Raw genomic sequence first — 22,960 nt, 5'->3', positions numbered from 1 at the left:
TGTTGACTCAAATCCTTTGCCTATTTTTAACTGGGTGATTCACCTTTTAATTGTTGAGTTGTAAGGTTATATATATATATATATATATATATTTTATATATGCTTCTTTGTGCATTTGTCCAGTTACTGAAATTGGAATGTCTTTTTTATTATTAAATTATGACTAATTTTTCTACTCTGTAGTTGATAATCTGGACAAAATAATCCTGACAAGTATACAATGTCTTCCAGGTGAGCTGTCATTGTCCACGCCCTAAAAACCTCTCTGGATCAGGTTGTCAGGTTGCAATAAGAGGAAATGAGTTTTCCTCAACCTCTGGCTCCTTGCTGCCTACTGAAATGTCAGTCTTTCAATCCTCAGCCAGATGTGTCCCCACTCATTCTAAGTGGAAACCCAGAGTGTTTTCACAGGCATTTCTCTTTTCCAAATAAAAGATTACATGAGCGGCTAACATACTGTCTCTTACCCAAACACCTACTACTATTAATGAGTTGTGGTCGTGGTTGTGGTTAATATTTGATAGCCATCCACCTCACCTAACTGTCCTTGTGAAGTATTTGATTTTCTTTTATTACTAGTGGTGCAAACTGAGTGCTGACTCTTCATCAGCCCAATCAGGTATCTGAAAAACCAAGTTGCTCCGGATTTTGCGTGTTGTCAGAATCTACAGTGAATTCAAGGATGAATAGAGTAATGCTGGAGATCAGCAAGGACATGAAGAAAAATCTTCTCTGTTAGCCTGGATCTGACAGTTCTATAATAAACTGTCACTGTCTGCTGCTTCAAAGGTGCTATCAACTAGCAGAAAGGGCAGACAGACCTTTAAACATCACCAAAAACCCAAGTACAAGTGATGTAACCAAACAGCTAATATTTACTGAGTGTCACCTATGTACTAGGCATAGTTCCAAATGCCTTATGTATAGTAATTTATAACATATCTTTGGGGTAGGCACTATTATTACCCTATTTTTAGAGAAAAGGAAACTAAGGCACAAAGAAGTTATTTGCCCATAAGTGAACAGAGTCATCAGTTCCAGCAATTTGCCTCCAGAGCTGGTACTCTTAAATACTGCAGCACAAGCTCACACACACACACACACACACACACACACACACACACATCACACATCACTCATACAAGGAACAGACCACACCACACACACATCACACATCACTCATTCAAGGAACGGACCACACCACAGACATGTATCATATATATATATATATCATATATATATATATATATACATATCATATATATATATACACACACACACACACATATGTGTGTGTGTGTGTGTGTGATCTCCTTATATGTGTATATATAGGATGTATATATATACCGCACACCACCACATATCACATAAATACCACACAAATATACACCACATACACACACCACACACACTTAATCAAACACTCATCCATACATTCTCTATCCATCCTCAAATTGAGCCAATTGCTAAGTAGTAAACACAAAAGGTGAACTACTTATGAAAACATTTCAAGATATGCTAAGTCCATTCCTTCTGGAAGGTAGAGGTGGGAGAATAGATCCTTCAAAGGTGTATTAGTCCATTTTCACACTGCTATGAGGAAATACCCAAGACTGGATAATTTATAAAGAAAAAGAGGTTTAATGGACCCACAATTCCACACGGCTGGGTAGGCCTCACAATCACGGCAGAGGCAAACGAAAAACAAAGGCAAGGGAGCATGTGCAGGGGAACTGCCCTTTATAAAACCATCAGATCTCACGAGACTTCCTCACTATCACAAGAACAGAATGGGAAAACTCACCCCCACGATTCCATTACCTCCCGCCAGGTCCCTCCCATGACATGTGGGAATTATGGGAGCTACAATTCACGATGAGATTTGGGTGGGGACACAGCTAAACCATATCAACAGGGTTGGCTTGCGAGTTATATGTGATATATGGGCAAAGGTTTGGTGACACAAAGTTGCTCTACAAAAGTGTTACTCTGCAGCTTAGAGGTCTCAGATGAGCTTTGCGCTCAGGAGGATAAGTTGCAACCACATCCCTCACTCAGGTGTCTAACAGTTCGCAGCAAGTCACAGAGCATGGGTCTGAAATTGAAAAGATGGCCCTAACTTTTCAGGCTGCCACTCAAAGCATTCAGTTACTACACATCTCTGGGACTTTCCCATATGAATGCTCCTCTCTGGCACACTGAATGGGTCTTTTTCCTTTGCACACTCCTGCCTGTGCTAGATATGATCCCTTCTTTTTTTCCTACCAAAACCCAAACCATCCACCCTGGCCTAGTTCCGTTTTTCCAGTACCATGAAGTTTCCTCTGACCCTTTCATCCCCTGCAAACCTCTCCATCTTCTAAATGTCTACAGCATGCGTTAACTGTATCACCAGTGTGGCATTTTGATTATTAGCTATGTCCTAAGATTGAAATGCTGTATTGTATTCTAGTTGCCCAGAGACCCTTTTCCCATTTATTATTCAATGACTTCCATTGTTTTAGAGGGATGGCAAAACACCAATTACTGACTTCAAGGTTCAAAATTGAATTTTGAAACTTAGAAACAAATGGACTCTTAAAAGAAAGGTGCTTTTGATTTGTGAGACCCTAGCTTTTTTAAAGAGAAAGGGTTTGCTGTGTTCTAAAAGTTTGCCTTTAGCTATTAAGAACTAAGACCCAGAAGACATATAAAGTTTATTTCATAAACATAGTTTCAGGATACTTTCATAATGACCTAAAAGCAAGTTTTCCCATACAAAATAAGGTGAATTGAATGACTGAGAAAGGAGAAAAAACAGAGAGGAGAAGTGATAGCTCAAATAGCAGGGTAGTGTTGTTACTCCCTGCAATCTTCAGCCTGAGTCTTGGAAAAACTCCAGAGAGGCTTCAGGGACTATAGAGTAGTTGTGTCTCACTTTCCAGAAGCAGAAACCTTGTCGATGTCTCCACACACACAAAGTATTAGACCATTAACATCAAAACGGTAGTGCAGCAGTTCTACCATGAGAAGGATTCGAATCTTCCTTATAAGTCTACTAAGATACCAGAGGCCCATCCTGTGTAGCCTAACTTAGTTGATTTCTCATGCACACCTCTCAATAAATCAGCTTTGCAAGAAACACATCATTTACGTTCAAATGAGAAATGTTCATTTAGATAATTTCATCTATTTTCCTCAAGCTGGCATATGTGTATAGACAGCCTAAAATGTATTTGGCTATACATTATAATGTATACATGATTAAGCATACTGCATTGGGTTATGTAAAGTTAATTATTTGTGGTTTATAGTTGAAGGATGGATTTTTGCCAACTTATGAATGATTTGGCATAATTTGCCCATGACTGAATGGAATTAGCCATTTGTCTAAATTTGCATACTTTGCAGATTTGCTAGTTGGAAGTATTTTTTTATTTCACTTATATTATTCTTCCATCTCTTATACTCTTTTTCAAAGAATCACTTCATACATCTATATTGATCTCTGATATTGCAAATAAAGCTTTTTCCACAGGCTAGGAATTGTGGCAGTCTTAGGTCTCAAGGCAGGGACCAGGAAGAAATTTATTTTTTTTAAAAAGTCTTTAAGTGTTTATGCATTGACATTCTTGCAAAGGACTAACAGCCCTTTCTAGAGTCTTATGCTTATATATTATAATAAGTTTGGTTACTTGGTTTTTTAGATCACATAAATCCAGAACTCAGAAGTTAGAAGTTTAAGGGAGACTAGAAGAAGGACACACATTGATGCAGTAGGGACAGCTGATAAAATGAAAATTCTGGCAGAGGTTCTACATCTTGGCAATAATGTAATAGTTGCTAAGTGGTCCGGTATCCTAAGTCTGGTACAGGACCACCTAAGAGTACTGGCTAGGTAATTGTAAAACAAATTCAGCTGGCAGAAGCTCAGCATTCTCCTGGAGAGCATTTTAGAGTTGATGGGGAATGGCTTTGAGAGAGAGGATTTCTTGAGAGAGAGGATTTCTTGGGAGAGAGCTGTCACTGCCCTGTGCGTTTCCAGACCCAGTGGTGGAAGAAGGGGAAAGATCTCTTTTTCACCTTCAATCAAATTAGAGAGGCTACAGAGCTTGCTATTTGTCACTGAGACTTTGCTATCTGTGATGATGGATACAATTCTTCTGCAGTATGGTGGCCACTAGCCCACATGTGACTACTGAGCACTTGGAATATGGCTAGTGCCACTAAGGAACTGAGTTTATAATTTCATTTTATTTTTCTTAATCTACATTTAACTTTAAATGGCCACACATGACTACAGTATACTTTATTGAAAAGCACAGTTCTAGTGTATTATTTATGAATATTTATAAGAATAATAGCTAATACATATCAATCATGTACAATACCAAATATTAACAGGAAATCCTTTCCTTCTGTCATTTTTATCCTTCCTACAGCCACTTGACATAAGCACTGTCACTATCTTGATTTTATCCATTAGGAAACCAAGGCACACAGAGATTAAGGGACAGATTTAGAACCTAGAAGATTAAAGTCTAGAACCTTTGCTTTTAAACATTGCTCTCTCTTTCATAGACACCTCCCTTTGATTCCCTCCCCCTTGCTCAATCCTCTTGTTAATGAGAAACAGTAGCAGGCACCATCTCCAAAGACTTCATTTGTAACTTTTCTAATGTATTTGCTTTCAGTTACACAAACTTCTAATCTTTCTCAACTACTTTGGTATATATATATGTGTATTTTTATACGGCACCTGTGAGGCAGAATAATTCCATTTGTCTTATTTTGTAATCATCTTTGTTGAATAGTAAGTTGATTCTTTGAAGATGAAAAGATTTTCATCCTTGAAATATATGTTTGGGAGGTCCCTGAGTACCCTCATATGTTTGATATTCAGAAACCTGAGAATACATTATCACCTCTACCTTGGAAAAATCTCATTTGGTCCATAATGAGAGTGAGGCTTGGGGGTTTTTTGACATGGTTTTCTATGCAGAAGGCACTTTCCGCTTTGACACATTAGCAAGCCACAGAGTTTCATTTCTACATTTTATTTTCCAAATGGGATAATTATATAAGAAGAAAGATTTATGCTTTTTAAATCTAGTTTCATGGAAAGCCACTGTTGATTCTATATAAGCAAGGATATTCAGCCACTGATTTGGGGTTGTTTATTATACTACCTCACTCACTATATATATCTCTTAGGGGCACAACACCACATGATTCCATCATAGCAATAATATCGCCCACAATAACCCATAAATCAACAATTAAGCTGAGTTTAAGATGAAGGCCTGGAGTAGGATGAAGGATCAGCTGGACTCAAATCCTGGGGTCGCTGTTCATTATCAATATGACTTTTAGGTAAATGCCAAAATTAGGCCAGTGCCTAAACATTTTAGTATAATTTTGGGGTAGACATAAATGTTCATTTTTCTTAAGTATTCATCTATGAGTAGAATTTCTGAGGCATAGCGTATTCATTTGTATTTCCCTAATGACTAATAGTACTGAATATCTTTTCATGTGCTTATTAGCTATTCATATATATTTTTTAAGAAATGTTGACTCAAATCCTTTGCCTATTTTTAACTGGGTGATTCACCTTTTAATTGTTGAGTTGTAAGGTTATATATATATATATATATATATATTTTCTGGATACAAATCCTGTATCAGATATATAGTGTGAAAATATATTTTCCTATTCTACGTGTTGTTGTAGAAATCTGGATCAATGTTCTAGTCCTGAGCAATTATCCTGCAAATTCTGCCAGGTGATGGGAATAAATAGGATGCCCATCACTTGGAGGTTTTTCTTTCAGTAAAGTAAGACCAAGGAAGCTAACCAAAGTCAAGCACCATGCTCCCAAATCCTGGCAAGCATAACTACAGCTACCAGTTATCTGGGTGTGTCACAAGACATCATTTCCTCTCCCTTGTTGGAGGAAGACTCAGTTCCACAGCTTCACCTTAGCATTGGGCTTATGATAAAGAATCCATGCAACCCCTAAGAGACATACTTTTGTCCCAGACTCAATTCCAAGCTTAGGATCAAAGCCCTAGGAAAGAAACTGGATCTGAGGGATCCAGAGGCAAATGACAACAGTGGTTAAAAGGCACAGCGCAGGTGAGTGTGGCTGATTCCTCCAGGTTAAGCCAAGCCCAAGCTTCCTGTTTCATGTATAAAGGCCACGTTAGTATCCATGGCATAAATGAGGTCTCGGGAAGTCAAGCCTACAAGCTGGCAAAAGGGTAACTTTTTGTCCACCAGTCGAGCTTTTTGGCCTCCCTGTGCAAACTGGTAAAAGGCCTCAGAATTTTTGAGCCGTCCTTATCCCTCCCCTTGTTTCATTTTGATACATGCTTGGCTAATGACCTGGTTTGTCTGTTCTTGCCTTCAGGACATCAAACTCCAAACAGTCCTGCAACGGGAGCCTCTGACAATGTCCCCTTCTGCTGGGAACCCTTAGATAGACCTCTGAGGGAGCTCTGACTGCCATTTCCCCAAAACATTGCCCCCTGTCAGCAGGAAGCAGTTAAGATGGGTCTTTGTCCTTATCCTTAATCTAACAGCAATCAGATGCACTTGTTTAGAGGGGGGAACGAGACAGCCCCGGAGAGAGGAAGTCCCTGGAGAAACTCCAACCAGCCTGCCCACTGAGATGGAGCCTTGGGAAGTTCATGCCCTTTGCAGCAGGAGGGAGCCTGGCCCCTCCTCTTCCTGTGCAGAAACTAGGATTCAAACTGCCAGGTGGGAAGTGCTCTAGCAGGGACTATGGGCTTGCCAGAGCCTCTGTTTTCCCCCCTTTTTTCCCTTTTCACCCAATAAAACCCTGCCTCCCTCACCCTTCAAACTGTCTGTAAGCCTAATTTTTCATCGCAGTGGGACAAGGATGCCATCTTTAGTTGAACCAAGGAAAAGTCCTGCAACATTGTCATTTCACTTTTCTGATGGTAAACTTTGAAACACAAAGGTTTTCATTTTGATAATGTCCATTTATCTAAGTTTTTCTTTCGTTTTTGGTGTTTTTTTTGTCCTTCCTGAGAAGCCATTGTCTAAACCAAGGTCACAAAGGTTTATACCTATAGTTACGTTTTCTTCTAAGATTTTACAGATTTACCTCTTCTATTTAGATCTATTATTCACTTTGGGTTCATTTTGGAGAAGATGTGAGGTAAGGACTCCAAGTTTAAGCTTTTTTGTGTGAATATCCAGTTGTCTCAGCACAAATTGTTAGAAAGACTATTATTTCTCAATTCATTGAATGGTCTTGGTACTCTTGTTGAAGATTAATTGAATAAATGTAAGAGCTGATTCCTGGATTTATAATTATATTCTGTTGATATTTATATGCATCCTTATGCCAGTACCACAGTGTCTTAATTACTATAGCTTTATACTAAGACTTGAGACCAGGAAGTGTGAGTCCTCCCACTGTATTATTTTTCAAGATTGTTTTGAAAAATCTTGAAAGACCTGGTTATTCCAGGTCCCTTAGATCATTTTAAGTTCAGCTTGTCGTTGACTGCAAAACAGAGAGCTGGGATTTTGATAAAGATTGTATTGAATCTATTTGTTAAATACTTTGTAAGAAGCTGAAAGATGTGGGGAAAAGACTACTAGGCTAGAACTTTTAAAATGTGGGTTCTCACCCTTTGAAAAAATCACTTTCTATTCTTATTACTTCATTTTATTTATTTGTAAAATATGGAAGTCAGGTTATGTTGATTAAAAGACCCCCTTAAATTCATGATTCTATGATTCTCTATCTTGGGCCTGAAAAGAATCTCAACTATTTGGTAGAAATAATTCAAGCTGTTTTTTTAATCAACTATTTTGACCTATCAACATTCCTGGATACCTGGCAAACATAATAACTATGGAGATAGAGGAAAATCTTAGTTTGAAGAAATTCTTTCTTCTACTAGACTAAGTGTAAGCTATTTTCAACCAACCAATCTGTTAAGAACCTGTAGTTACTAATGGGTTCTTATACTGCTGTTTCCATGAATGTCCTTGTTTTGTAAACTATATTTGGTGTACAGCCATTTAAAATAAAACCTGGCTATATGTCAAATATCTATAATTTCACCAAGTAGAACATAAAAGCCAGAAAGAACATATGCCAATTACTATTTTAATGAGTACAGATTATCTCAATGAGTAAATAAATATATATTTAAATATATAATTATATAACCCATTTCTCCTAAGTTCTAGGGTGACATTCATAATAACAAACACAAGTAGTGACAAGTACCCCTTTTTTTTCTTTTTTTAACTCTCCAAATAAACTCTAGCATTAACTAACTAAATATATTGGATGGTCATGTTCAAATTTTTTAAAGGTTTAAACATCTATTAAGCATGTAGCATGAACATAAAAGATACCAAGATTAAATAATATATGGTTTTTCCTCTCAAAAAGTTCACTAATGTACTTGGGAGACATAGATATAAAAGAAGATAATTAAAATACAATGTGAGAAATGTCATAACAGGGGTATAAAAACTGTTTGGGGCATACAGAAGCTAATAGCTTCTGTAGGGAAGAGAAGGTAGAGGTGGGAAACAGCAATAAATCAGGCAAGACTTCAGAGCTGAATACACATCTGTACTGATGTGGGACACAGGAAAGCAGGAGGAGTGGCGGATCATTCCAAGATGTCAAGCTTGGGTATTTTGCTGGATGGTGATGGAGCTTTAGACAAATCATCCTCATCAACAAGCAAGTTCTCATGATTTCACTGGAGTTGAACTCCAGAAAAAGAAAAACCCACGCCCATATTGTTTCCTCCCTCACCCCAAACTAGAAGCAGAATTCCAAAGTACAACTTTGAAGTGTTTTTTTATATTTAATCTGCACAACTGACACCTCACACAGCTATCAAAATACCTTACCCTCACTGACCAAAATTCAAATAAGAATCAAGCTATAATCAAGGTTACTTATTCCAAATGATACAATATTTATTTCGCTACTGTAAACTTTCTCCCTCCTCCCATCAGTGAATTCTTGATATAGAGATAAAAATGATATTGCCTTTTATACAGTATCAAACTAATGATTGTCAATTTCCCTTGGAAGTATCTGAGCAGAAGTGACTCTAGTAAATCAGACAGAATAGATTTTAAAACAAAAAATGTATTAGAGATAAAGATAAAAATTATATAATGATAAAAGTATAATTCCATCAGGAAAACATAAGCTTATATATGTGCCTAACAACAGAGACCCCAAAATACATCAAGCAAAAACTTACAGAATTCAAAAGACAAATAGAAAATTTAAAAAACAAGAGTTTAATATTCCACTTCCAAAAATGGATAAGACAATGAGTCAGAAGACCAACAGGGAAAAGGAAGACCTAGCAATGTATTCACGAGATCATGTTTTTGTAAAATCTGGAAAAATATTTTAAGTGAAAATAGTGTAGTTAAGACTGTTGTCTCTTCCCACTCTGACTTCCCCTCTGTCACACTTGCTCCTGTGGTGGGTGACAATAAACTATGAACATCCTGGAAATCTAAGGCATGGTTAAGTCTAGGATACATGTAGTTTGAATAGAATATATTTATGTGGTTTATAGTCATCTCTAGCTTTTCCAGGTTGGAATGGCTTTCAGGAATACTGCTCCTGCCCACCATGCCAACTCACCCACTATCGTAAACACAAAGGCACAGAAGCAGAGGCTGTGCTGCAAAGTGAATCTATCCCACAGCACCAGGCACCAGAACTGTTTGTAGTCAGGAAGAAACCAGGTTCGAAATTGGAGAGCCAGAAACTAGTATGTGGAAAATACTTCAAATTATCAAAAAATGTGAAATTGTAGAGGAGACAGAGAAATCCTCTTCTTTTAGGAAAATAATAATGCAGCATTTGCAATTATAAAAGAACCATATCTTTTGATGGGAAATAGAATTTATCAGAATTTCTTTGGTTTTAAGGCACAACTCTATAAATGATTACTATATCTGTGAGATAATTGATATATTGTCACATCACAATTTTAATAGTAAAATACACACGTCAACCAATTATATAAAGATTGAAAATATTTAGAAGAACATGTTTTTGTATAGAGAAGTGCTCAATCTATACAACCAAAAACAGGTATGAAAAAATATGATATATATAATATATATGTGAAAATATATGTATAAAGATATCCTAGTCTTCTTGAACTACCATAACAAAATATCATAGATTGAGTGGCTTCAACAACAGAAATTTATTTCTTGCAGTTCTGAAGGCTGGACAGTTCAAAATCAAGGTAATAACAAGATAGTTTTCATTCTGAGGCTCCTTCTTTTGGCTTGCAGACTACCACCATCTTACCATGTGTTCACAGGATCTCTTCTTTACATGTGTGCAGGAGAGAGAGTATTCTCTCATGTCTCTTATGAAGACATGAATCACATCATGAGGTTACACCTTCTTGAGCTCATCTAACCCTAATTACCTCCCAAAGGCCCCATCTCCAAAAACTATTACATTGGGGATTAGGGCTTAGACACATAAATTTAGAGGGGATACAAGCATTCAGTCCATAACAAAAGTGTACAATAATAATTAATAAATGTATTATACATCCAGTGACTTTTGTGATATTTATCTGCCTTTTAACATTGGGACTTATTGTGATTTATTTTCTTTTGCTAAATAAACACTCAATTAAACACCTAATTTTTTGTAATTTTGCATTCTGTCTCTCAAAGGAGATCTCAATTATTGTATAAGTTTCCGACCCCACAAAATCTGGATCATTTCCTGCCCTTAATATCACCTTCCCTTATCACTAAATCATCCAGTCCCAGTTCTCATCTAAAGTTCCCCATCTTCAACACAACCCTCAACTCAACACATCACTCTCCTTGACATACTAGCCAACTATGCATTTCTAACTACTCTCAAGATTATAAATCACAAATCTCAAGAACTTTGGTGAAAGTAGAAATCTTTTTAAAATACAGAGGAGGAAAAGAAGTTGAATAAGCAAAGACTATATATCAATCTTGGGAAATGATAAAGGGTATAAGATTAGTAACACATGCATGTTAATATTTATCTTCTTATAAAATATATATTTCTATTCAACATACACAACCTTCATCCAGAGTTTCCACATGATTGAGTTACAGCCACCATATTTTACCTAGCACCACTGTATTTCTCCAGCCCTCAGGTCCAGGGGCTGAGTTTAGCTTATCTTCACTCAGGGGTGATAGTTTCCCACTGGTCCCACAGTCCACCACGGTAATCTGGCTTCCTGCAGGTGCCATTCAGTCGGCCAGTCATGCCGTTGTAGGTCTGTATTCCAGGTGTCAACCCTTTTTGAATAACTTTCCAATAAGGCTTCTTAGCTCCAAAATGAATCAGTCTAATGTCAGTGAATTCTAGAAGAAGAGGCTTAGGGGAATGGGAAGAAACCACCCTCACACTCTCAAGTTACAAGCACAGCACACGTTATGTAGAACACAGCTCACTTGTACTTCACAAAGGCTCGCTGTGATCTACGGAGACAACTGCCACAGAAACACAAAGTGTGAAGCTTGATTTTCTCCCTGGGACTCAGAGGCAGAGTGATTTCTTAATAAATACTCCCACTGTGGTACAAATGATATTGATCTCTGCAGTTGGCACTAAAACCTGTAGCTAGTACATTGCATTTTTAAAAACCTTCATCTCTAAATCCAAGCTAGCAGTTTGGCGTCAAATATAGCAAAAGACTTTTCTATCAATATCATACCTAACAGATGGAGAAAAATCCTGGTTTATAGGAACCCAGGTAACCATGGCTTTCAGTGCATTGGAATATTTTGCTTACTCTAATTTTATAGAAAGACTCATCACAAAAATATCCCCAACACGATGAGACAAAAACCAGAAGTCTTATGTGAGAGGTTAGGAATCCCCCCAAAAAAAATTGTTTTTAATGTTTTAGTGTCATTGATTGTCCATCTCAATATTCTATGCTTTTTATAATTCCATGATGTTCCATAACTTATCATCAGAGTACATTATTTTTAACAACATTCTATTGCTTATGGCAGGAAAATGAATTTGAAAAATTTTAAAGGAACTTCAGCAAGGGCTGAAGTGAAAAGGATTTTATTTAACCCTCTGGACCAGATCATCCTTTTAGCACCTCATTGATTCAACATTTAGGACTAATCAAGCTGTTATTGTTAAAGGATCGTAGTTTAAAATAAAAGCCATTTTTTGGCTTAGATAACCGTTTAGAAGATTTAGTCATTCAAACACATTAAATAAGAATTGTCTTTATTGTCATCAAAAAGTCAATTTTGAGATCATCTTCTCCCGTGTCCCAATGACATTATTAATTAATGCTACTGACAACAGCAGTGAGTCTACAGAATGAATGCCTCACTAGATCACACATGGCTATTTTATAGTGTGTCCCATATTGATGTTTAAATATTGGACTATTTGCCTTAACTATACCCTGTATTTTCAACTTAGATTTAAGCAAGTTGAGTCTTGTTTGAATAACAAGTCTTGTTTGAATAAACAAGAATCTTGTTTATTTTGAATTCCATCCATAAATCACACAGTGCCTAAGATGTAATAGCTTCTCAATAAAATATTAGTTTCCTTCATGCACAGAGGGACGTGTGTGCTCTCTGTGTTAGATATGAGTCATAACTTAGCCAGGAAAAGTCAAATCAAATTTTTACATGTTGTCATGAGCAAAGCAATAGAACAGGAATCTCAGATGCTATCTCATTAAACATCACAATAGCCTTGGAGATACCATTGCCAATTCTCATTTTACAGAGAAGTTTGAGAATCATAGTGAAATAAATTGTCCAATATTGTATATCTAGTACATTCTGGAGAAGTAATGTAAAACGACATCCAAAGCCCACCTCCCTGTCCTCCAATAACTTATTTGGAGTTTCTATGCTCTAATGAGGTGAAGGAAGCATTTCTATAGATGTCCACAAGACTGGTGCAGCCATTTATGTTTGTTTTGCTTCCTGAACTGCTTGTAGATTCCAGATCCATATGCTTTTTGAGGCCTCCACAATGTGAAAGCTCTGGATGTTATCCAGTAAGAAAGGCAGTTTCTCCCACAAGGGCTCCTACTTGATACTGTGCTAGCCAAACTTGTGGAGGAAGACAGTCAATAATTCAGTATAAAGTACTATACCCAGAGGTTTGGAAGGGTCCCGTGGCCTGAATATTATATCAGTATAAAGGGATAATCTGCTTTTGGGGGAACACATTTTGTGGTCCTGGTTTTACAAAAGGATTCAAAGTAAGTAAGTTATATATTTACGTACCTGTCTCCTTTGAGACCTTAATTTATCACTAGCAATCAGGAAACCAAGATGGGGAACAATGTCTCGTGAAATGTGGCAAGTGCTGTAACAGAGTCTAGAGTTAGGAATGCTACAGGAACTCAGTAATAAGAAGTCCAATTAGGTCGGGAAGTCTTTACTGAGCTGGGATTTGAAGCCTGATTGGGAGAGAGAAAGGACATTCTAGGAAGCAAGAACAGCATAAACAAAGGTACAGAGATATAAAAATACTTGTTTTGCCCAGGAATTAGAAGTGAGTAGCACCTACTTATGTTGAACCAACAAAAACCTGATGGGTGCGATATAAATTTTAGTGCATGATAGGAAGGTGTACAAATTATCACATACTGTTATTTCTTCATATCATTTTTAATCTGTTTCTTGTTCCCTCTCCACCTAACTGGTGAGAAATTAGGCTGGAACATTGTGGTGTCACTCTTTCCCACTCTATGAGATCATCTAAGAGTCCTAAGTGCACACAGTGGAGTACAACAGCGCACTCTTAGTCCAAGGACATAACTTTTCCACTGTCCAGCCTTTGTAGTCTGTAGCTGCTGGTGGGTGCCAGCCCTATGACTGATTGGCCATGCACTTTTGTTGGGGATTGGGGATACTCACAGTGGTTCAAACTCAGAGTCCTTTGAAGGTCCCTCAGGATCATTTCCAGTGCTTTCCAAGGTAATGTATATAGTGCATAATGTGTACAGAGCCGAAGGTATCCCATAGCATCTGAGATGCTGCATGCTAGTGGGGTCAAGTTAGTTCCACAGGTAGAAACCCTTCCTCAAACCCTACTCCTCTCTTAGTCTCTCTCATAAGATCTCACCACTTTCTGCTTCCTCACACCCAATGTGTGTGTCCATTCCATTCCCTCAGGAGCCACCCAGTTAAAATATGCTCAGTGTGCACAAACCAAAGACTCCTGAGAAACACATACAAACCTCTCTTTTCTCAGGGGTGGGTGAGCATGGGAAGAGTTTTCATCACAAGTTTGACTTTATTTTCATGATTTTAATGTTATAATTAGGAGTTTACATATTTTTTTCTGGATATACCAGTATGGTAGAGTTATGGATAACTTTTTGTACAACTAGTTGAGTATTAACTTTTCGTGGGAAAAATAATGGCCTCAAAGATGTTCATGCTATAATTCTCAGAAATTGTGAATATGTTAATTTACATGGCAAGAAGTATTTTGTAGATGTTATTAAGGTTACGGACCTTGTGATAGAGAGATTATCCTGGATTATCTGGGAAGGCCCAATCTAATCACACAATTTTCTAGAATCAGAGAAGTTTTCTGTCTGTGATCAGTAAGATAGAAAGATGTGATGACAAAAGAAGGCTTAGAGAGATTGGACCCTGATGGTTTTGAAGACTGATTAAGGGAGACATGAAGCAAGGAATGTGGGAAGCCTCTCAAAGCTGAAAAAGGCAGAGAAATGGGTTCTTCCCTAGAGCCTCCAGAAAGGAGCACCAACTTGATTTGAACCCACTGAGACTAGTGTTGGACTTCTGACACACAAAACTGCAAGATAATAAAGTTGTGGTTTTTTAAACCAAGAAATTGGTGGTAATTAGTTACACCAATAATCAAAAGCATACTTTTATGTAGATGCAGAGTTATTTTTAAAATTTTATAAATAGAAACATTAGAATCAATGAACCATTAAAATTTACTAATTGAGTTTTCCTGAGTTATATTTGCCCTTCATTTAAAAAATCAAATATAGTACAGAAGGGCTTATGAAAACAATAAATAGTCCCCTATCTGATACCTGTACCTCCTCCCCAGTCCTACTTTCCAGAAGTAACAACTTCTAATCTTAACTGCTTTTTTTAATTCTCAGTGAGACTGTTGTATCTTTTAATGATTTTCTCACTCTATTATTTCTTGATTTTGTCTGACATTATGATTTGACTCCTGATAGGACAGATGAGGATTTAACTCACTCATAGTCCACTTCCCCATTCCCCTCCCAATAGAGATGGCTGATTTTAGTCTTTCTGCTGATTACATTTTCCAACTTTAAATAACACATTCCAACATTTCAACCTTGGCCAATCAACCATAGCCAACACCTCTGTCATTGCACTTTTTAAAAGGAAGTGTCCATGTCTCCATCAGTCTTTCACTCTCATACTACTCCTGCCTCCAACTTTCTGTCATCCACAATTTTATTTTCACATTTCAAAGTTGTTACCAACATTTGAAATCTGTTTTGAAACCAAATTTAAACCTCGGTATTTGGATAATAATAAACAGGATTTATATTATATTATTATATAATATATAATACTCTCTGGTTTTATTTTCTTTGTTTATCTTTCTGCATTTTATTCATCATTATTTTTCTATTGACCTTTATTTTCTTGCATGATTTGCTTTTATTGAATCCATAAATTCTTGCGTTTCTCTGGGATAACATTAAATCTTTTAAGCATCTTCCTGGAGTTTTCTGTCCTTTTGTCTACATAGGACCCTCATCCCCTAGTCTTGCTTATAGTTATAAGGTTGAATTTCCCTTTGTTATCTCCCAAACTAGATTATCTCTTTCTAGATCCTACATCTTCATGACTCTTGGTTTATTCCCTCTATTTGCTAGGATATATCAGTAAGTAGTTTTCTTTATAAAGGCTGTGTGGGACTTTTGCAAAAGGCCTTTATTCTACTTTGGCATTTGATTGATGCTTTGGTTGATTCTTGGCTAAATATCTTTTTTATTTTAAAACTTTTGAAGCATAATATACATTCAGAGGTATTCCCAAGTTCCAAATGTATAGTTCAGTGAATTATCACAAAATTAACATGCCTGTGTAACTATCACCTAGACCAAGAGATAAAATATTACCAGGATCCCAGAAGCTCCCCATGCCTCCTCGTCATCACTAACCCTTCCCTCTTCCCCCAAAGTAATCACTTTCTGACTTCTATCACCGTAGACAAATAGTTTTGTCATTCGGACATTTGGGTCTCTAGTTTGGTACTCTTAATAATATGAATGTGAATATTCTTATACATGCCTTTTGGTATACATAGGTATACGTTTCTGTTAGGTATGTCTCTAAATGTAGAAAAACTTGATTATAGAGTATTTGAATGTTAACATTTATTGGATACTGGCAAACAGTTTTAAAAGTGTTTGTAGCAACTTACATTCTCACCAGTAATATATGAGAGTACATGGTGTTTTGCTTCATTGCTCACATGTAGTATAACTAATATATTTAAATTTAGCTTTTTAACTGAGATTTCTGTAACTGAACCCAACACATAAGGTTTTTGCTTGTTTGTATATAACAACACATTCATTTTAGTAAAACCATAAAAATGTGAGGGTTATATCCTAAAAGTGGAATTTTAATGCATTTTAAGTCCCTCTACTTTTCCATTCCTCCATTCATCCCCAGCACCTCATTTCAAAGTATCGAAATAATACAGAACAAAAATAGAAACTGGTGAAACTCAGAGGAACCTAATAAATTGTTGTGGCCATGTGATACCCAGTGAAACCCCATAGAGATAAACTATATGGTCTCCCAAGACTGACTATCACCAAGTCAATCCATATCCTATCATGAACAGCTTTAGAGGGGTATTCTGATATTAACTTTCCTAGAACTTAGGTTCTTTTAGACTTGTCACTGTTTAAAGACAAAATTTTAGAAGTTTCTAACTATCCTTTATTTCTCAATGCTCATATAATTTATATATAAAAATGTATTTTTGAAGATCTTATGTTACTTAAATTTTACATGTCAGAAAATTAAAACTTAATTACTATCAAAGGGCAATACAATACGCTTAACCAAATAATTCAAGGAGTGGTGAAAGAATTATAATTAAATTTGCTGAAGAAAAATTTAAAAGTGCTATTAAATAAGCATGGAGCCAATTAGAACCTTTTGCATTACGTACCAGCTCTCTGGTTGAAACAATAATGAAAAGAACTGAAAGTTTTATAAAAGCTTCTGTTCTTCTGAATTGTCCACTGTGAATCTATTTGAATTTTAGGACTTCCTCTGGTTAACAGTGAAAGTATGAATGTGTACAATGAATATGTACAATGCATGACAACACTGTGTGTCTTAAAAGAATCATTTCAGTGATGAACAAAATCAAAAATTATGCTTGTGAGAAAGACAAGACGGAACTTTTCTTTCTAATAATACTGATGCTTACTTATTCTGGGCAATGTGACTCTAGAGATATTTCCCCTGAGATCTAAAACAATAAGTAAACAAAATCAATAATATGGCAATTCACCGTCACGGTCATAATTTTCATTTGTACAGTACTACACAAATGTACAAAACACTTTCACATAATTTATCTTATTTGATTCTAAAGATGATCTATAGGAAATATATTCATATTATTGTTCCTGTTTTATAAAATTACAAGGTTCAGAAAAGTTAAGTGAAAACTCAAGGCAGTGAATATTATGATTGCAAGAGGTGAAACTAAAGCCAAATTTCTGGTCCCCAGTTCAAGTGTTCTTTCAATTGAGCAATGTTGGTTTTCTATTGTATTAACAGACTAAAGCCAGTGGACTATTTGGAGAAGGGATCAACCTGTGGGTATAGACATCAGCTGCTGAGTTTAGAAAAGGTTTTGATATGACGTACAAAATATTTTAACCAGTTCCTTTTTTCCTATCTTTGTTCTCTGTATTCAAGACTGAAATACAAATAAAATGGCAAATAAGGGAGCAGGTAACTTCATGTCAACTGTGGTTTTTTTCCAACTAGTAAAACTAGAACAGATTTAATAGTAAACAAATGGGGGTAATAAATAAAGGCCTTGGGCATGACTATGACTTCCAAAATCATGTGGGAAACGAATAGACAACACAGCCAACCAACAACTGGTGTTCAAAGGTGATAAGGAGACAGTGGAAGCTTTCCTTCAACTGCATCAAAGTTCTGAGCAGACCAGTTTTAGATGTTATATAGGCAAAATCTGAATTAAATATTGGGCAATGCTTGTGTATCCTGTCATGCCAGCCACTATTGAAATTTAAACCCTACAGAGAGCAGTAGATTCTTTAACATGACAGGGCAATGTACATGAAATATTTTCCTTTGGAATTCTGTTACATTCCCACCACTAGTTTGTAGTTTGGTGCAATAGTTTGTGTAACCTCTACAGGGACTAATATCCCTTCCAACTCACCTCACAGAGTGAATAGTTCCCCTGTGCTAAAACCTTTCAGGAAGATAAAGAAATCATTGCAAATAATTTAATGCCCTTCAACTGTTGCAAACACAAACACACACACACACACACAGACACACACACACTCAAAGCAAATAAGGTTTTTGATTAATGAACCCTTACCAAGTGGAGAGAGGGTAGAAAGGGAAAAGATATAGGCTGAAATATAATTATTGATCTTTAGTTAAATAAAAGAAAACTGGATGCAGTTGAGCTGAGCACACTATTAGAAAAGACTGACTTCTCTCCAAATGCTTAGCCACATAAATTGTCAAGCTTGTTGGACATAATCAACTTTCCAATTTCAATAAAAATAAGCACAGCTGATTCTGTCTTGACAATTTATCAATAAATAATGTTCTTATAAAAACTTCTACAGTTGGCAAAATAGATACAAGACTTCAGACGCCTGAAATATTCGGTCCTTTCTTAATCCCTCTGTTATTTTGTTCACCACTTTGATGGCAGAGGTATCAATCCTGTTCAAACCTGTAATCCCTGTATCTAGCACATTGTAAATATTCACAAGGAAGGAATAAGGAAAAAAAGGAGAAAAACAAACAGACTAAGAATGACCATGTTCATTTTGAGCACTATCATGAGTTGGCTGGCTAACAATATCAAGGTAGGAATTTAATTCTAGTGCTTTGGTTTACGTATTGCTGCATTAACCAATAGCAGTGCTGCAGCAGACAATGCACCTATGCCCATAAGGCGTGTGTGTGTGTGTGGGTGTGTGTGTGTGTGGGTGTGTGTGTGTGTGGGTGTGTGTGTGTGTGATATATTTCAAGGGTTTCCATATCTTCTACTACTTTCCATATTTCTCTCTACCACTTATAATGAATAAACTGTAGAATATAGCACAGAGCATCTGTATGAAAGCAACATCTCATATACAGTTTATGAAAAAAAGTCAATAAAACATGTTGATTATGTGTCAAATGATTGCTAACCTTTCTTCCTAGTGTCTGAAGATAATCTTAGCCATCAAATACCAACTCCTTTAACTCTGTTTATTTCCATGTTAACATGCCTCTGCATATTTATTATCCCTTCTCCTTCCGCCTCAGAGAAAATAATGATGCAAACTTTATCTAAGGCAAATCCCCTCTCCTCATTTCATAGATCCCCTCTGATACTTAATTTTATCAATCGATCCTTATTGTGCCAGAATTTAAGTCTTTTACTCTTCAATCTGGATTTTTTCTTTTGCATTGTTTTACTACCATTGGTTAAAATTCAGAGTTACACTTACAGTTGGATCTAGAAGTTCAAACAGTCTCAACAGCCTCTCTCTCTCTCTCTCTCACACACACACACACACTTTTCTCTCTTCTCCTCTCCCTTTCACTGCAATAAAGTAAGTCACATAAAATTATTTTGGTTTGCCAGTGCATATAAAATTTATATTTACCCTATACTGCTATGTGAATAAGTGTGCAATAGTATTATATCTAAAAAAACCAATGTACAGACTTTAACTAGAAAATACTATATAGGTAAAAATTGCTGATCATAATCTGAGCCTTCAGTTACGCATAATCCTTTGTGTTGGCAGAGGGTTTTGACTCAAGGTTGATGGCTCCAGACTGATCAGGGTGGTGGTTGCTGAAGGCTAGGATGGCTATGGCAATTTCTTGAAATAAGACAACAATGAAGTTTGCCAATCAATTGATTCTTCCTTTCAAGAAAGATTTCTGTGTACCATGTGATGTTTTTGGATAGCATTTTACCCCCAGTAAAACTTCTTTCAAATTTTGAGTCAATCCTCTCAAAATTTGCTCTGTTGCTTAATCAAGTAAATTTCTGGAATATTCTAAATCCTTTTTGTCATTTCAACAATGTATAACATCTTCATCAGGATGAAGAGTCCATCTCAAGAAACCACTTTCTTTGCTCATCCATAAGAAGCAACTCCTCATCTGTTCAAGTTTCATCAGGAGATTGCAACAATTCAGTCAGTCACATATTAGTACTACTCCTAATTATAGTTCTCTTCCTATTTTCACCACAACTACAGTGACTTTATCCACTGAAGTCTTGAAGCCCTCAAACTCATCCATGAAGGTTGGAATTAACTTCTTCCAAATTCCTATAAAGTTGATATTTTTATTTCCTTCAATAAATCATGAATGTTCCCAATGGCTTCTAAAATGGTGAATTCTTTCCAGAAGATTTTCTGTTTACTTTGCTCAGATCCACCAGAGGAATCACTATCAATGGCAGCTATAGCCTTTCAAAATATAATTCTGAAATAAAAACACATAAAAGTCAAAATGACTCCTTGATCCATGGGCTGCAGAATAGATGGTGTGTTAGCAGGCATGAAAACAGTATTAATCTCCTTGTACATCTCCAGCTCTTTGACAACTAGATGTGTTGTCAGTGAGCAGTAATATTTTGAAATAATTTTTTCTTTCTGAGTAGTAAATTTCAACAGGGAGATTAAAATATTTGTAGGTAAACTATGCTGTAAACAAATTTGCTCTCCTCCAGGCTTTTTGCTCTCATCCAGGCTCTGTTGTTCCAGTTACAGAGCACAGGTAGAATAGATTTACCATAATAGTCAAGGGACCTAGGACTTTCAATATGATAAAGGAGCATGGACTTCAACTGAAAGTCACCAGCTGTACTGGGGCCTAACAAAAGAGTCATCTTGTCCTTTGAAGCTTCAAAGCCAGGCACTGGTTTCTCCTTCCTAGCTATGAAGGTCCTAGATGGCATCTTCTTCCAACAGAAGACTGTACTGTCTGCACTGAAAATCTGTTGTTTAGTGTAATCATCTTTATCAATTATTTAAGCTAGATTTTCTGGATCCATCAAGCTGGATAACTTGCTACAGCTTCTACATCAGCACTTGCTGCTTCACCTTGAACTTTTATGTTACAGAGATACCTTCTTTCCTTAAATCTCCATAAACCCAACTTTTCTAGCTTCCAGGGTTTCTTTTGCAGCTTCCTCACCTCTCTTGACCTTCATAGAATTGAAGACTGTTAGGCCCTTGCTCTGGATTAGGCTTTGCTTTAAGGGAATGTTGTTACTGAATTGATCTTCTGTCCATACCACTAAAATGTTCTCTTTATCCACAATAAGACTATTTCACTTTCTTCGCATTTGTATGTTCACTTCACTGGAGTAGTACTTTTAATTTCCTTCAAGAAGCTTTCTTTTGTATTCACAACTTCGCTATCTGGTGCAAGAGAACTAGCTTTTGACCTATCTTGACTTCTGCATAGCAAAAGAAACTATTATCAGAGTAAACAGGTAACCTATAGAACAGGAGAAAATTTTTGCAATCTATCCATCTGACAGAGGGCTAATATCCATAATCTACAAATAACTTAAACAAATATACAAGAAAAAAAAACCCCATCAAAAAGTGGGTGAAGGATATGAACAGAGACTTCTCAAAAAAAGACATTTATGCAGCCAACAAACATTTTAAAAAGCTCATCATCACTGGTCATTAGAGAAATACAAATCAAAACCACAATAAGATACCATCTCATGCCAGTTAGACTGGTGATCATTAAAAATTCAGGAAACAACAGATGCTGGAGAGGATGAGAGGAAATAGGAATTTTTTTTTTTTTTTTTTTTTTTGAGACAGTCTCACTCTGTTGCCCAGGCTGGAGTACAGTGACACGATCTCAGTACAAGTTCCACCTCCTGGGTTCATGCCACTCTCCTGCCTCAGCCTCCCGAGTAGCTGGGACTACAGGTACCCATCACCACACCAGGCTAATTTTTTGTATTTTCAGTAGAGACGGGGTTTTACCATGGTCTCTATCTCCTGACCTCGTGATCCACCCACCTGGGCCTCCCAAAGTGCTGAGATTACAGGCGTGAGCCACCATGCCCGGAGAGGAATGTTTTTACACTGTTGGTGGGAGGGTAGATTAGTTCGACCATTGTGGAAGACAGTGTGGCAATTCCTCAATGACCTAGAATCAGAAATACCATTTGACCCAGCAATTCCATTACTGGGTATATAACCAAAGGACTATAAATCATTCTACTATAAAGACACATGCACACGTATGTTTACTGTGGCACTGTTCACAATAGCAAAGACATGGAACCAACCCAAATGCCCATCAATGATAGACTGGATAAAGAAAATGTGGCAAATATACACCATGGAATACTATGCAGCCATAAAAAAGGAAGAGTTTGTGTCCTGTGCAGGGACATGGATGAAGCTGGAAACCATCATTCTTAGTAAACTAACACAAAAACAGAAAGTCAAATATCCCATGCTCTCACCCATAGGTGGAGTTGAACAATGAGAACACATGGACACAGGGACGGGAACATCATAAACCGGGGCCTGTCGGGGGGTTGGGGCTAGTGGAGGGATAACATTAGGAGAAATACCTAATGTAGATGATGGGTTGATGCAAACCACATGGCAGTGTATACCT

Source organism: Colobus angolensis, unplaced genomic scaffold (genome assembly GCF_000951035.1).
Source record: "Colobus angolensis palliatus isolate OR3802 unplaced genomic scaffold, Cang.pa_1.0 Scaffold192, whole genome shotgun sequence".
NCBI lineage: Eukaryota > Metazoa > Chordata > Mammalia > Primates > Cercopithecidae > Colobus > Colobus angolensis.
The sequence above is the reverse complement of the archived record's forward strand: the minus strand, read 5'-3'. Positions refer to the sequence as shown.